The sequence below is a fragment of the Pantherophis guttatus genome, chromosome 3, assembly GCF_059756535.1.
Source record: "Pantherophis guttatus breed Tessera chromosome 3, ASM5975653v1, whole genome shotgun sequence".
Classification (NCBI taxonomy): Eukaryota; Metazoa; Chordata; class Lepidosauria; order Squamata; family Colubridae; genus Pantherophis; species Pantherophis guttatus.
The window spans coordinates 98,615,216-98,632,221 of record NC_142065.1 but is presented as its reverse complement, the minus strand read 5'-3'; the positions used below and the strand labels follow the sequence as shown (position 1 = coordinate 98,632,221).

Genomic DNA, 17,006 nt, shown 5'->3' with positions numbered 1-17,006 from the left:
AACCACACCCACAAAATAAGCCACACCCACAGAACCGGTAGTAAAAAAATTTAGAACCCACCCCTGATTAGGAACTTTGATCTGGCTATTGAAGCATCCTTGTAGAACTTCCCGCAGAGAAGACAAAACTGAGGTCACAATGTTTTGGTAAACTAAGAAGATAAGAAAGTTGAATTAAGCTGGGTTATATAGGAAAAAGAGGGAGAAATAGAGAAGATGAATGAAATTGGAGACTGAAATTGTTAGGCCAGTGATGGCTAACCTTTTTGGCACTGAGTGCTGAAAGCGCACGTTGCAATGCAATGAGTGTGTGACCCCCCATGACCCCTCACATATGTGTGTGTGAGCCCCATGTGCACCCCACCCCCTGCGCATGCATACATGTCTCCTGTCCTTGTGGGGGCGGGAATTTGGTACTTCTGCTGAAGATTTGTGTTTTCTCTTTTTCCATCTCTACTATTGTACTCAGTTGGAATTACTATTGTTCTACTTTTAATTAATTTTAGAACATCTATTGTTTTCCTCAGTTTTGGACAAGTGGTCTATCTACTTTATTCTGAGGGCACATCCAGACCAGCTGAAAATGGTTCTATGCCTCTGTTTCACAATATGAAACAATTCCATACCATACAATTTCTACTCCTAACTCCTTGCTAAGCACTTTGAAGCAGATCTGCAATCACTTCATTTCTGTCATCCTCAAAATGCTGACAATATGCAGGGAAGTTCAGAAGCCAATCAATACTCACTTCTGAGTAGTAGGAATGTTTTTTGATCTGAGCCATGTTCCTGCCTTATCCTAATCTATTGCAGATCCTGCAGAAACAAAACCTTCTTATTCCCGACCAAGCAAAATGGTAGTTAATTAATCAGCAGTATTCAACCTATGGTGTGCATGTGGATCTGCTCATTTGCAAAAGGTGAGGGGGAAATGATTGGTATGAAGGAAACATCACCTGTATAAAATTCATTACTCTGTTACATTTAAAAACCTCTTGTACATTGTAAGGAGGAAATTACAGTGTGCAATATTTTTGCAATCAGTTGCTTTCCCCAATACTTTAACCACAGTTGAACGCTGATACAGCAGTTGGCATGGAGAAACCAGCAGAAAGGCATCCAGTGAAAGGCTGTAGAAAGAAGGTTTTAACCATAGTTATATGCTGGTACAGCAGTTGCCATGGAGAAAGAAGTGAAAGCTATTATTTGGAACACAGTAGAAGGAAGTTCTGTGAAGAGAAGAGAGAAGGAGTGCTACTAGGTTCATGTCCTGCAATTCCTCATCAGAGCAAAAGTCACATGAGGAGCTTTCTGTGTCATAGCTTGAAGACCCAGAATGCTACATAGAATTTGTGGAGACCAGAATTTCTCCTGTTACCAACCTTGTACCTCATGTCTACAATCTTTGAAATTAATACTTTCCAATCACTGTAGTACCATGCATGCAAAATCAGGATCATTTCATGATCACTAATATTGGATAGGAACTGGAGGGCACTGATTCTAAAGAAGTATGTCTCATAACTTTTTATTGTAAAAGTGAACCTTGTAAATTATTTTCTATTTCTACAACCAGGGATCATCTAAATACCACTCCACTACATGTTCATGTTGAAAATTTACCACTGATCCATTTTCGCCACCCATCTGACTAGGTGTTGAGGTGACAAGCAGCCCATTTTAACAGATACTTGGAAATGGATGCAGAAAAGTAGGAAGTAAGATGGCAAGCAATGGGTCACATAACCAGTGGTGAAGGAATGGATGCCTGCAGGATGAGATGCAAGGAGGGTGTGTCTGAAGAATTTTGGAAGTGTTGGAAGAAATGTCCCTCTGGGTTCAGTTCCAAGTGGGGAGAAAGACACTGGAAACATGGGGGCTGCTTGGAAGGATGGTTTAATGGCAGGGTGGATTTGATTTAAATCGAGTTGATTTAAATCACAATTTGAATCGTGATTTAAATCACTAGTAAAAAGGCTTGATTTAAATCAACTCGATTTAAATCATAATTTTTAAAGAGCAACTGTCATCTCTGCTACTCCTTTGACCCACTGTTGACTCACCGATAGTCCCAGTGCTGCAGAATATACAGCCTCATGCTACATAACTAAGCTCCATTTCATGCTGAATAAACTAAATTATTTATGTATCTTAAATAGAGAAATATCTTACGATAGATTTTTACCCCAAAAGTTCTTTATTAAAATAAATTCGATAAAAATCAAAAAAATCCGATTTAAATTAAAAAAATCCAATTTTTTTGATTTTTTTTTAAAAAATCATTGATTTTTATCCACCCTGTTTCATGGTGAACAGGATCACATGGGTTTGAAGTCCTGGGTAGCTGACCACATGGAGTGGAGAGTGAGTGTTAATTATATCCTCTATTGGGCTTTGACCTTGAGCTTCCTGTTCCTGTGGCAAGGGCATGTATCCTATTGGTTGTAGACTCCCATGTGGAGTCATGTTTCTCTGAATTAAGGTTGGTTGAACCTTGGACTGATGTAATATCCCCAGATTCCATGTGGTGAGTTCTGTTGCTAGATGGGTAGAGGGCTAATTCTATTATGTCCTGAGAGTCATGTCTTAATCCTATCATCCTGGAGCTGAGGTATTTTGTTTTATAAATAGGCTGGCCCAGTCCTCAATGGGCACCAAATATCTTCTGGGGGCGGGAACTTCAGGGAGCTGCTTTGTCTTTAAAAATATGTTTCTCCTTTTCTCATCCAGGGAAATATAATATTCTGCCTTTTTAATAGTTCCTAGAATATTTCATTCTTCTAGAAGGGGTGAGTGTTAACTTTCTTCAGAAGATTGTGCAGAGGAACCTTATAGACATCTGTGAACTTCAGGGAGCTGCTTTGTCTTTAAAAATATGTTTCTCCTTTTCTCATCCAGGGAAATATAATATTCTGCCTTTTTAATAGTTCCTAGAATATTTCATTCTTCTAGAAGGGGTGAGTGTTAACTTTCTTCAGAAGATTGTGCAGAGGAACCTTATAGACATCTGTGAACTTACAATGTTTTATGAACACAATTTGAGAAACAATGTCCTAGTCAAGCAATCTATCATCCTGCAAATACTGGCGAACTACATCTTTGACTGATCTGCTGAGAATTGTAGCTAGAGATACAGTATCTGGAAACCTAAAGATCCTTGCTATTGTTTTGCAACATAGCTAAACAAATTAATATGCATTGCTTAGCCTTTTTTAAATTAAACATTTTAAAATATACACCATGAAATATAAAATACACCTTTATAAAAGAGCAAAATGCAATTCTACTCATAGGTGAAGGAAGGCTGACAAATGTGGAGCTGGCAGAAAGGAAATTTTTAATACATCTGGGAGTTTTGTGGGGAGAAGCTGAAAGTGGAGGTAATGGTTGCCAGTAAAATGACAACATAGATTTCAAGAGTTTCAATGACTATTAAATAGGAATTGATGATTTTATTCCAGATATTGGGTCGCTAGTGATCCTAAAATGAATTGAACAGTGTTTGTACAACTGAAGGCACATTAATTTGTGAGTAGCCCCAAACCTACAAAGCATTCAAGAGTGCGACCCAGCAGAATGCTTACCAAAGAGGAAACATTGTGGGACAAATTATGACTATCACAGATGGCCTGGTGGGAATGTGTTAGAAGATAGAAGTAAGAAAATCAAAGATTTACTGTCAGAATGTCACTATCTGGATGAAAGCCAACTATCAAGATTGTCTGATTGAGAAAGATAAGAAATTGCCAGTAAGTTTTATAGGTCCTTTTCTTAACTCTAGATTGGAGTAGGTGTAGTTTTTAGCAACATAGTGATGCATAAATGCTAGAGACCCACATGTGCTAAGTTAATATAACTTGCTGAAATAAATATTCTTAAAATGACTTTAAGCTAAAATACACACTGAGAGAGAGACACTTATTTCCTGTACTTTTACAATAGGTTTCTGGGCTGGGAAGGAGGGAAACTACTGGGGAATGTAAAGAGATTAGGATGGTGTAATTCAGTCACCCAGCAGGAAGCTGAAAACCAGCAACTCCTTCTTACTATGCTTTAAATTAAATAAAAAGGGAAGAAAAGCTGAAATAACTTGTGGCACTGCGTCTATCAGTTAGATTCCTCTTGAACCCATTGATGTACCTCGGATGACAGCCCTGATAACTTCCTGAAGTTCTAAATTAATCACTTAAGCAGTGTCAATGTTGTTCGGCTTCCATAATTTTAAATAGATACTTATCTGTTTTCAGACTGATACTATTTGATTTCATACCTACCTCTGTTAATTTTGGAAGGTACAATAACTGAATAAGAGAATAGTAGAATTGGAAAGGACCTTGAAGGTCTTCTACTCCAACCTCCATTGCTTCTTGTCCTACCTTCAGGTGCTTTGGAGAATAGGTTGACTCCCTCTCCTTTGTGGCAGCTCCTTAGATATTGGAACACTGCTATTATGTCACCCCTAGTCCTTCTTTTTATTAAACTAGACATACCCAATTCCAGCAACAGTTCTTTATACGTTTTAGCCTCCAGTCCCTTAATCATCTTTGTGGCTCTTCTATGCACACTTTCAAGAATCTCAACATCTTTTTTATATTGTGGCAACCAAAACTGGATGCAACATTCCAAGTGTGGTCTTAGCATGACATTATAAAGTGGAATTAACACTTCATGTGATCTTGATTTTGTTCCTTTATTAATGCAGCCTAGGATGGCATTGGGTTTTTTTGGCAGCTGCAGCACACTGTTGGCTCACATTACAACTGTCATAAATTCTTCAAATTCTTCATCATATATATATAAATCATAAAGCAACAACACATGCTGCAGCATTTTCTTACATTAATTATGTGTTATTTCTCTGTCTTGGAAGATGGATTCAATAAAAGAAACACATCCATTCAAGTGCATTTTCAGTTATTTTACAAATGTGTAGTGACCCAATAATTTAAAAAAGAATAATAAAAGTAATTGAAAACAGTGTGTCTCCCTTTCCAGTGGTTACTTTTTTTTTTTTTTTAATAGCACAATGAGGAAACTGTGTGTGAAATTGCTTTTGGTATTTCTTCTTTCAATACCTAATTTGAAATAATTCTGCTTCCCCTCTTTATTAAAGAAAAGTGAGCAGGAGAAAAATACATCATGGAAATGCCTAATGGATGGATTGACAGAATCAGAAAGTGTTTCTCCACTGAAAAAAATAATCCTTGATTTTAAAAGCAATATATTTGTAAAGCTCATCCTTAAAAAGCAATGTAAAAACAAAAACAAAAAATGAACAAGTATAAAAGGAAATGATAAATGAATATGATCTTTTGAATCTATTGAAAATAGATGAAAAAAATATGGACAAAGAGCAAATAAAAGAATGAATACTATAGATATTCTCAGTCTATATAACTACAATCTTCAATCCAGAGGTGAGATTCAGCCGGTTCTGTCCAGTTTGAGTGAGCCACTAGTGGCGACTGCAGAAGGCTCCGCCCACTCACCCGGATGTAATGCGTGAGAACTGCGCATGGGTGGAAAGCCATGCGCATGCGCAGAGAAGGTGCGTGTGAGCGAAGCGAGCGTGTGCACGCGCATGATCACATTTGCGAACTGGTAGAGAAGGTAAGTGAATCCCACCTCTGCTTTAATCCAATTTGTTTCTGTTTCAGTAAAATGACTAAAGTTAAGTACAGATACATTTGTATTAGTACAGTAGTTCTCAATTTACAACAGTCAATTTAGTGACCTTTCAAAGTTACAACGGTGCTGGAAAAAGTGACTTACAACCGTTTTTCACACTTACAACCATTGCAGCATTCCCATGCTCCCGTGATCAAAATTCAGACACTTAGCTACTGACTCATATTTATGACGGTTGCTGTGTTCTGAGGTCAAGTGATCACCTTTTGCGAACTTCTGGCAAGCAAAGTCAATGGGGAATCCAGATTCACTTAAGAACCATGTTACTAACTTAACAACTGCAGTGATTCACTGAACAACCGTGGGAACAAAGTTTGGGACAAAACTCATTTAACAACTTTCCATTCCTTCTACAAATCAAAAATAGTAAATGCCAAAAAAGACAGAGTACCACATCTATTTGAGATTATTGTTGATATCTCATGGTGGATGCAATGAAGATTTCCTCATGTGCAACCTTGGAGAAGTTTATAACAGTGCAAAGAAACAATGTGCAAAACTGGAAAATAATCTGGAATAAAGATCAAGATTAAGTTTATAAAGGGCAAGCTTTATTTGCCCTTGTAATGTCAATTTTATATAGCTCTTTCCGCAAATATATGGATCTCAGAAGAAAAGAACAGTAATTTTATACTGTAACTCTTTTTAATGCACAAAGCATTTCAATATCCTTCTGTCTTTGCTGAGTTTGACACTGTCGTCTGGACCAAATGCATAAGAAAAACTCACCTAGGAGTTTCACCTTCTGCATAGCAAATACTTTTCTTTCTATCCCTCACCCAATGAACTGATGTGATATTCCATTCTTTGTCCAAAAAAACCCCACACCATATATTCCTGGATTGGTCATTCCCGTCCTGCCCCCCTCCCCCGCCCCCACACAAACTGCATTTGGGAAAGATGCATAGGGATCATCCCTTTCCACATTTTACTTCGCTTTATTTCTCTATTTCTTCCAAACCTTTTGAACACAATATTAGAGTTACCTTGTAATCTATCATATAGGAAACAATTTATTAGCCATGCAAGCTGATATCAATACAACAGAATCCAATCTATCGCGAGCTATTCCCAAACAATCTATCAATTAATGTAAATTATCCAATACTTACAAGGCAGATGAGATACCGTATACTCTACAATTCTCTTGGAATAACATTGTATTACAACATGGCATAATTCCAATGACTCTCTGACAGCCAAAGAAGTCTGTAGCTTGGCCTCCTTACCACTTAAATAATCTCCCTGGTTGCACTACATATAAAATAATAGTATGATTTGCTTCTTTGTCTTGGCTTTGCTCACTTTCAGCACTGCAGCTCCAGTTTATCACTCAAAGGCTGGACTGCAGCCATTGGTTTGAAAATTATTTTGCTGCATTGATCTAGGGTAGTGATGGCTAATCTTTTCCAGACCGAGTGCCCAAAGCGTGCATGCCCAAATGCATGCATGAGCCCAAACCCCCAAAATTCAGTGTGCATGTGGCCCCTGTGCATGCACCCCCTACCCCTGCCCATGCGCATGCAGCCCTCTGCGCCCCGCCCCCCACCCATGCACTGCAGAGACCCAAAGATCAGCTGGCTGGCAGGAAGTGCGTATGCATGAGCAACAGAGCTGAATTGGGGCAATGGCTCACATGCCATCAGAGAGGGTGCTGCATGCCACCTGTGGCACACGAGTCATAGGTTTACCATCACAGATCTAGGGGCAAATATCCCAGCCTCCTGTGTAGATGTGAAAACAAACCTGAAGTGTCCCCACTTAGACTTGGCAATTAAGAAACAAACCCCACTAGTGACTCATAGCTTCTTCTAGAATTATCCAGCCATCACTGTACCAAAGCATCAGTCCTCATGATAGATTATTAAATTGCCTCAGGAAGGGCAAGACAGTGGTATAATTTGCTATTGAACATACTGTGAAGAAATGATGGTTTTGTGTGGAGGTTCAGATCTTCAGAAACCATGCTAACACATCCTGGCAGAGTTTGCAGTCCAACCCTGGTGTGTTCCAAAATCTACCATTGATCCATTTTCCTCCCGCTACCTGTCCCCTCCCCCAAAGAAAAGAAAAATGGAAGGAACAAAAAGTAGCTCTTTTTCTACTCTCTCTTATTCTGTGGCTTCAACTGGAATACAAGCAGACATGCAGGGAGGAGATTAACCCCTAGCCTAATCAAGAGAGAGGCAGGAGTAGAACTTTATCAATAACTTCATTTGCATCAATCACACAATTTGCAGGTATTCACATTATCACATTGTCCTGCTGCTAGTATAAGCCAATCAATAATTTTCGAAGGTGGAAATGGATAATGTTGCCCTGTATTTACTCACCTGTCTACTTCAACTACAACATCTGGAGACAATTTCCTGTCCCACTCACAGACAAATGTTTATGTGCTTTGAGGGATACAAAGAGTGTCATCCATTCGGCTGCTTCACTTTACTATTTTTTCCCCTAGGTTAAGCCATGATTTTTGTTTGGCTACTTGACAGAGGCAGGAAAATCCCCTGATAACATTTTCTACTCTTTTCATCTATAACAGCCATGACAGATTCTATTACAACCGGTCTTCCTTAACAAATATAATGGTTCTAAAGCTTCCCTTATGTGCAAATCCCTACTTTGCATGAGAGATTGTAGAAAAGTGAGGATGAGGCATTCTGAAATCCTCTTTTCCCCCTACATCTTCCCTCAACTGAGCATCATTTTTTTTAACTCACCATTAATTCACTGTAACTGAAATGGGAACTTTACAATTTTCAACATTAGCAATAGCATGTACACTTATATACCACTTTACAGTGCTTTACAGCCCTCTCTAGGCAGTTTTCAGAGTCAGTATATTGCCCCCCAACAATTTGGGTTTTATTTATCCTCATTTTACCAACCTCAGAAGGATGGAAGGCTGAGTCAACCTTGAACCTGGTGAGATTCAAACTGTCAAATTTCAGGCAGCTGGCAGTCAGCAGAAGTAGCCTGCAGTACTGCATTCTAACCACTGCACCACCTAGATTCCACATTTACCATAGCTATCATTAGAAACATCTTCCTGAAGTGTGTGACATTCTTGCTACCTTGATAGCAACATGAGAATTGACAGTCTGACACCCAGCAGGATATTATTATGACTATTATTGTTGCTGCTGTGTTATTGTTAGTAAAATCAACCCACAGGAATAAAAGTGCTTGGCCATTGATTACCTAGAATGGCACAGTAGCAGGTGAATTGTCCAATGGGAAGAAATGGGAGCATGGTCTATGGGCTGAATGCTTTGTAAAATATTGCCGAAGCATCTTAGCCTGTACAGTCTACAAAATAGTAGAATGTTAATTGTGCAGCAGCAACATACTTTTAGAAAGTAGATTTCTGTATGCTTTGGATTCTGCATCAGGATTCTACTTTTCCTGTTTGGCCAAGAATTAGACTTTTTCTTATTATTATTTTTCATTTTCTATTTCAGAATTTTCAGAGTTACAGTATTTATATCGAATTGGTACATAGATTAATAATGTCATCCAACCAACACACAAATAAGGGTAGCTGCAATGAATAAAAGAACCCAAATAACTATTGAAAACAAAAGAACATTTACATGGAGCAAAACCCAAACCATCAACATGCACACACGCATTGCCTCAAGCCTGGGGTAAGAGCCAGATCTTTAATGTTTCACAAAAGGCCAGCAAGGTCAGGGCTATCCAATTATTGGAGAATATTCTGTTTCTCATAGTAGATGCCATGGAAGAGAACACTCACCTCCTGTATCCCATTAGAAGACATTGCTTGAAGGAAGGGGCCCAGGGCAAACACTCCCTACTAAAATTCTGGGATGAGAAGGAAAAAACAAACAAACAGAGATAGGTTGTCCTGCAAGTAACCCACCTCTATGCCCTGGGTCACACCATGAATTACTCCTGGAAGTTCAACTGAGAGAAATTGAAGAATTGTAGCAGTATTGTATGAATAAAGCAAAACACACACATAATATCTTGTATAGCTGCATTCTGGACCAGCAATCAGGTGGACAGAAAACAGATAGCTTGAATTATAGCTTGTGTGATTGGATGGCTGCTTCAATGAGCATCAAAAGAAGATAGAGTCTCTAGGTGCCAGGACTGAACAAGGAAGAAGGTGAGTAGGACTCTAATGTGATGTTGTGAGGATAGGTAGATACCTTCATGGATTTTTTGCTATTTCTGTATCAGCTAAATGGTATCCACCTCTTTATTTTTGCAAACAAGGCTTGCAAACAATTCCAGTGCTTGAATATGATAATAAGGTAGGAGTTTTGTGGGAAAAATCAATTATTCTGTGACAATTATTAAATCTCTGTTACACTCTCCTTACAGATTTTGCTTTTTTTCCACTTGGAATGATCTACATTCTGCCAATTAACTGCATCTCCAACACAAGTACTTTCTGAAGACCTTGCAAAAATCTGGTTCAAATGTATTCATTTTTTTTTTTTTTTTTGTAATGGTAGGCCTGTTCTGGAAACATAACTCCAGTGTTCAGGAGGTCAAACGCATCGTCAAAAATGAAATACACATTTCCAAATATGCTTAAGCTGGAGAAATGCTCTTATTTCATCCAACAAACCTTTCATCTGCAAAGGGTTTATCCACAGCATTATAATCAGGTTTAAAATATGGGAGTCTAAACGCTATAGTAATTCATAGTTTCATTGGTACCACAATATTAAACTAGCTAAACACCCGAGCAAGGGCAAATATAAGATTCAATTTGACAGGGAGCCAAGGTAATATGTTTAGTAATCTGCTGATATAGCTGAGTTTTAGTAAGCAGCCCATGTGGTAAATCTGATACTGCCTAAGCTTAGAAAACAAACATCTGAAAAGAAATGAAAGACAGAAATTATAGTATTCCAACCTTGATGCTATAAGGCATATATCAAAATGCTCTGGGTCTTGCTGAAACAGCACCTTCTATAACCTGATTTGATTTCTGACACCGAAAGACGAAATCTCAGTGGAATGCATTTTTGAAAATGAAACCCTTGGGAATCTCTCACACGAGTGAAAACACGATAGTAATAAAAATGGCACTCAAAATATGAAAGAGATTTTGAATGCAATTGAGCAAACCAGCTCTAACTACCAAATTTTTTAGAGTATAAGATGCACCTTTTTCTCCCCAAAAAGAGGGTGAAAATCTGGGTCTTGTACTCTGAATGTAGCCCCACCCAGCTTCTCAAACGGAGGTTTCAGAGGCTGAAAAAAGCATCAGAAACAAAGCTTCAGAAAAGAAGCCCCCAAACAGAGCTTCAGAGACTTTTTTCTGAAGTTCTGTTTCGGAGGCTTTCAGAGGCAGGAATTTTTTTTTTTTTTTTCTGAAATGGAGTTTCAGAAGTTTCAGAGGCAGAAAAAAAGAGCAAGGCACAGAGCTCACAACCAAATTTTGTTGCTAAAATTCACCTCAGGGAACAGCTGATTGGGGGTATTCCAGGAGGCCAATCCACCTGCCAATCAGTTTTTTTCTTATTTTCCTCCCTAAAAACTAAGGTGCGTCTTATACTCCGGTGCGTCTTATACTCTGAAAAATATGGTACATGAAACTAAGCAGGCTTTCAATTATGTTATCTTAAATAAAACCCAGTGTAAAATGAAAACTTCTTTGGGGAACAACCATCTGAAGAAAATCTAAAAAAGGCAAAGTAATTTAGTAAGATAAATTACATTTCTAATTGTTACATTGTCATTTAATTTTGCCTAACGTGAATTCCCAAAGGTTTGGGATGTTCATTGTTTGATTATATCAATGTTCTTGAGAAATGCTGAAAGCCAAAAATGGATTTTCACTCTCACAACCCCACATGCTCACACTTTCCCAATAAAAATTTATTTGAGTTTCTTGTTTATGTGGATTGCAGCTTAATTTGCCAATATTATTAGTTATATGTTAATATCTGTATCTCATTAAACTGAAGATACACACTGAACCTGCAATCCTAAAAGTACACAAGGTGAGGACAATTGAACATCATATGATAGCTAGATGATAGCTAGCTAGCTAGATGAGAGAGAAAGAGAGAGAGATATCAGACAGATAGATTTTTGAGTCAGTATGAAATGACAGCTAATTACAAGAAAGCGTGTACAGATTGCAATCCTAATGAAGCAATAGAAGCTATAGTCTAAAGAAGTAACACAGATTTAAAAAAAACAAACAAATTATGGACCTGCAACCATTCTGAATGGATATACTCATTATGAGGACATCTCTTGACATTAGAATCTGATTGGCTATAACTATATATGAGATAGGTTAAACTAGCTCAGAAAGCTGATAGGTCTTGCCAACGCTGGTGGTGCTCTTCTCAGATAAGCATCTGATGATCGGCTCCAATGCATCAATATACTGTACTTTTTGGAGTATAAGACATACTTCCACCCCCCTAAAAGTGGGTGAAAATTGCAGTGTGCCTTATACACCAAATGTTGTCAAAGCCCCGCCCATCTGCCGGCCCCTACCCTTCGGCCATTTTTGGCCTCCGCGTGTCACATTTTCTGCCTCCACACACCCCGTTTTAGACCTGTTCCAGGTTGTAGGGATCTCCACAGCACATTGCCGCTGATCACCACCTCTCTGCATCGTGTTTTCGGCCTCCACGTGTCGCATCTTCAGCCTCCTCACACCCGGTTTTGGCCTCTATGCATCACATTTTCAGCTGGTTCCAGGTGGTCGGGATCAGCAGTGGCAGTTGTGGTGGAACCAGCCAAAAATGTGAGGTGCAGATGCAAAAAATGGGGCGTGCAGAGGCCAAAAACACGATGCACGGAGACCAAAAATGCAACACGCAGAGGCGGTGATTGGTGGAGATCCCCATAGCCTGGAACAGCTGATTGGTGGTATTCTGGGAGGCTGACCCAACTGCCAATCAGCTGTTCTTGCTAAATCAGACTGCAATAACATGCTGAAGCTGACCAGGCTGTTTGCTGCAAGGATGCTAGCCAGATGAATACCGATGGATCCTGGTAGGCAGAGGCAGAAGTTTTTTTCTTGTTTTCCTTCCCAAAAACTAATGTGCGTCTTATACTCCGGAGTGTCTTATACTCTGAAAAATACGGTATATATTGCTGATAAAGTTTAGGAATATTAACTTAACAATTTGATTTATAATTGTGTTCCCTAAGGCACAAATGCTTGGTGTGAGGAATCAGAAAATACAAATCTTATATCAAAACACTATTTGATTGTTTTAATCAAGAAGGGGTTCGATATTCACATCAACATTTTTGTTGAAAGGAACTAAGGTATACAGTAGTAATCAGGGAAGGGTGGATCAAAATTATTACTCCTTGACATTTTGATATATCTTTGTCCCCAAATCATCCCATTCATTTTCTGACACATGTACATACCCCATTCCCACCAGACATTTGTTTTACATGTTTACTTAAACATGTAAGTTATTAAAAACACACTTTTTAGTAGACGTTCTTTTGTAACATATGAATTTTATAGATTTACATACTGAAAATTTAGAAAAGTGTGGATCCCCCCAAAATAATTGGGTTCCAATTCATTTTTCAAACCAGAAATGCAAATTCTATTGACACTTATTGGCATCTATTCTATTAGCAGCAATTCATCAGGAAAATAATTTCAGATAACACCTTTGGTGCCGTATATATTTTGATTGAATATACATAGCGTAGATAGTATAGCTAGTGAAGACTTGATAGTTTCCAACTGAACATAAAAATTTCACACACAGGCAGTCACCAATATTTTATTGTGCTTTTGAGTCATTGTTAAGTCTTGGTGACTTCCTGGACTAATCCCTGCAGGTTTTTTGCAAGATTTTGGAAGTAGTTTACCATTGGTTAGGAAGGGAGGGAGGGAGGGAGGGAGGGAGGTCAGATATTGTGTTGAAACATTGGAAATGAGACAAATATAAATATAAATATAAATATAAATATTGCTTTAAGGTTATTACATTTTTCTGTAGCTCAGATTAATATTCACAAAGAGTGGGTTTTTTTCAAGAAATGCCCTGTGAAAAGTTAAGTGTGAATGGTCTAGTCAACACTCAGAAGGCTTTCAGTCAAACCATAAATGATCTTTTTTTGGCTATGCACACACATTCAAACACACGTACACATACATAATACATAGTCATTTGAGCAACAAAATCTTAATTTTTCAGAGGAAGCCATTCTGAGTAAATAATCCTTAAATGTGAAATGATCATTTAAACGGGAAGATCTTCAGAAACTTATTAAAAGTCCTTTTTTTAATTTAATTTAATTTAATTTTGAGCCAACCTTGAGCCTGGTGAGTTTCGAACTTAGAGTAATTGAGACAGCTGGTGTTAATCACAATGCTTTTAGTCTGCTGAGCCACCAGGCCCCTTTCCTTTGGGAAATTGATTATTTATTTGTTTGTTTATTTTTTTTGTTTGTTTATTTATTTCCCACTATTATTATTTTTACAAATAACTCAACCTGGCAAATATATCCAACACATCTTCCTCTTCCTGTTTTCCTCACAACAACCACCCTGTGAAGTGGGTTGGACCAGTGAGTGGCCCAAAATTGCCTAGCTGGCTTTCTCGGCCAAGGCAGAAAAGAAATCTAAAATCAGTCCAGTTTTCAATGTAAAAAACCCCTTAAGACATTGTCTTAAGGCAGTAAAGTATTGATATCAAAGTAAGGAATTGTATTTTATAATAATAAAGCAGCTACACACATTAGTGGGAATCTAAAATTTTTAATATGTTAAATCACATTTATTGAAATCTTCACACTTCTTATAATTTATACAAAACATGTTTCTCAATAGCAAGACTTAGTGAGACTTTTCATATATATCAAATTTATATTTTGCTGATAAAGAAATAAAATAAATAAATAAATAAAGGAAGATTAGTATAGATCTATAGATCTATTTCAAGCTATTTAGCTCTCATCAGCTAGCCATACCCTTACTCGGATTCGAACTTGGGCTGCCTGCATATTAGGCAGTTGTATTAACCACTGAGTCACAAGTTCTCCTCCCTTTATCAGCTTGAGCCAGGGAAAGATTAAGTGTTTTTCTGTTGAAGCACCTGGTCTACCCCAACACGGGAGGGAGCATATTGTTTCCCTTTCACCTTTCAGCTCCAATCCATTTTCTTTATCAGCAAAATATAAATTTGGTATAAAATGGTTTGCTGTGAATGCGACTGTTTGAAGGCTCCTGGATTGGAGCTGAAAGGCGAAAGGGAAGCAGTATGCTCCCTCCCATATTAGTCTCCATTTATTTCTTCATTTTATTTCTTTATCAGCGAAATATAAATTTGGTGTGTGTATCAATGTTAAAACTCTTCTATGTTAGTTATACTCTCTCTCTCACACACACGCACATACACACAAACACACATACTCACTCACTCACTCATTCACTCACTCACTCACACTCTCTCACACACACACTGAGAACATATTGCCCAGGAATTGAATTTTCATTGTTCTAAGAGTAAATTACATCAGTTACTTCATTTCTCAACATTGGCTATAATAGCCTAATGCTTTATTTGTTCCAGTCGACTATTAAACTAAATTGAAATTGTCAGCTGGTATATGGAGATATTAGATCAGTTAAAAATAGCTGCAGAAATATAGAGATAATAGAGTTTTAGATTAACCGTGCCCAAAATAATTTTAGTCAAGAATTCAGATGTTATGTCACTATTGAAGCTTCCCAATAAATCAATTTCTAATCTGATAATATACATTCATATGCATCGATTCATCATTACTCTCATACAAATATGAATACATTGTTCAAGAAACCAAAATAAAGACTTTCTTGAATAATTCATAGTAACAGGATACAATCTATTTGTTGTATCTACTCAAAGAGGAGGCAATATCTATCATGTTCAATGGAGTGTGCTGCAAATTCCATTTTTATGTTGAGACCAAAAACAAGTTAACGTTTTGACTTTCTATATTTTAAATCACTTTGAAGATCTATTGCAATAAGAAGTGGTATAAAATACTATAAACAAAGGGCATATATATGTATTGTTGTATTCTAGTCAAACTCTTCTCCTCTCCACTGGGTATGTCTAATTTAATGAAAAGAAGGACTAGGGGTGGCATGATAGCAGTGTTCCAATATCTCAGGGGCTGCAACAAAGAAATCAAGCTATTCTCCAAAGCACCTGAGGGCAGTACAAGAAGCAATGGGTGGAAACTAATCAAGGAGAGAAGCAACTTAGAACTTAGGAGAAATTTCCTGACAGTTAGAACAATTAATCAGTGGATCAACTTGCCTGCAGAAGTTGTGAATGCCCCAACACTGGAAATATTTAAGATGATGTTGGATAACCATTTGTCTGAAGTGGTGTAGGCTTTCCTGCCTAAGCAGGGGGTTGGACTAGAAGACCTCCAAGGTCCCTTCCATCTATTCTATTCTATTCTATTCTATTCTATTCTATTCTATTCTATTCTATTCTATTCTATTCTATTCTATTCTATTCTATTCCTAAGCTTATGTCCCACTGGGATAACTTTTTAAAAGAGAAAGAATTTTGAAAACATTATAACTAACTTTCCTTTAAAAATATAATACATAAGGGTGATATTTATTAGTAAAGTCTACAAATAAAGTATAAACTGGAATAAACTGCATGCATAATAGAAAAAAAACCAATGCTAACTTAACAAAAGAAACAACATAATTTAAAATAATATGCTTTAAAAGTAACACACAGAGGGGAAAAACAGTTTGAGGGACATTCTCAAAATAAAAATGTCCAAATGTCCAAATTTGTTTTCTGGTATCATTTGGTATAATTTGAAAATCTTAATTTTAAATTTATACACATTATGTACTTTCAGGAATATATGATCTCCTTCTTTGCAACAGTTCAAACAGTTTGAAAATGTAGAATATAATTTAGTAATGTTTTAACCCTTTGAATAGAAGTCTATCTGCACATACCTTTATTGCAGGGGTGAAATGTTTGGACTGGATTGCCCGATCTGGTAGAGATGGCGGCGAGTGGCTCAGAGAACCAGTAGCAAAAATCCCTGTACCCCTCCCCCATGCCCAGCTGAGCCACGCGATCATCAGAGGCTGGTTTTTTTACTTTTAAAAACATTTTTTCTACAACCTCTTTGTCAGGGTGGCGATTAATCCCGTTCCCCTTTGGGGTAATTGCACTTAATTAGAAGTATACTTTAAGAAAATAAACCCGAGATACATTCTAATAAAACACATTTTATTATAAAGAAGTAAAAAACAATCTTACTAGCTATTAATTATATCTTGGCAGCGTTTGTGCCTTACCTCTTGGCAGGCG

General features: G+C 37.5%; 1 long non-coding RNA gene across 2 annotated transcripts in view; it reads right to left on the bottom strand.

The window, feature by feature from the left end:
• The window catches only part of LOC148114702 (uncharacterized), a 125,706-nt gene extending 108,976 nt beyond the window's left edge, over positions 1 to 16,730 (bottom strand). For both annotated transcript variants that reach the window (XR_015733186.1, XR_015733185.1), the window contains exon 1: positions 16,646 to 16,730. This is a non-coding gene — a long non-coding RNA (uncharacterized LOC148114702). The remainder of the gene's footprint in view (positions 1 to 16,645) is intronic.
• Between the last annotated feature and the right edge of the window lie 276 nt (positions 16,731 to 17,006).